Raw genomic sequence first — 942 nt, forward strand, 5'->3', positions numbered from 1 at the left:
ACAAAACGGCCGCTCAGTCTTACGCCTGTCTGAACTCTTTGATTTTCACGCTCCTAACTCCCAAGTTCATTATTCCTGCCACTGTACTCAGATTAGGACGCACGACTACACTGGGGTCTGGGCTGGAGCCCCCAGATTGCCTGTGCAGCCAGCAAGCACGTCAGCAGACCCCTCCCCTGGGCAGGCAGGGCGAGCAGCAGGTCAGGGAAGCGCCAAGAAGACAGAGGGTGGCCCCGGCAGCCTCCAAGGGTTTCAGTGGTAGCCAGTGGCGACTCAGCGACAGGCAGCTCTCTGTCTTCCGGCCTCATCTCACCTCGCCCCAGGAATGATGGAGACCGTGCTGTACTGTCCAGGTCCCCTCCAGCTGCCGAGGTTGTTGGCTGGCAGCTCTCAGCACCAAGCCTCAGAGGGGGCGGCCCTGGCTGGGGAGAGCTGCCTCCCCCAAGCTCACACCCTTTCCTGCAGTGACCCAGTTGGAACTACTGGTCAGCATGGTGACACAAAGCCCTGGGCCCAACTCAGAACGACTCTGAAGAGCCGTCCCAGCCCCAGAGCTTCCAGAGGGGCTGGCTGAGGCTTCGGGACCACCCCACACCCCGACTCTCCCTCCGACCTGCCTCCCGCTCCCCCTCCCGCCCACAGGTGTTCATGCCGAGAACACGCCCTAAGAAACCATCTGCCTGTGATTTCCTCTCAGCGCTTCCTTCCCAGGGTGCCCAACCCGCAAGGCCCTCTCCATCGTCTTCTCCCTTCACTCCACACGTCTCCCAACGCCAAAGGCCACCAGCCGCTTACACAAGACCCCTCCCCATCCCAGCCCCAGTGTGGTGCTCGCTTCTCCCCCAAGCAGCAGGGTCAGGGTGGGCGCCCGTCTACCACCTGTGGGCTTGGGGTCATGTGTCCCACCTTCCCCCAGGCGAGAAGGGAATGAGCAGGGCAGCC

This window comes from Eulemur rufifrons, chromosome 6 (assembly GCF_041146395.1).
Source record: "Eulemur rufifrons isolate Redbay chromosome 6, OSU_ERuf_1, whole genome shotgun sequence".
NCBI classification, from domain to species: Eukaryota; Metazoa; Chordata; class Mammalia; order Primates; family Lemuridae; genus Eulemur; species Eulemur rufifrons.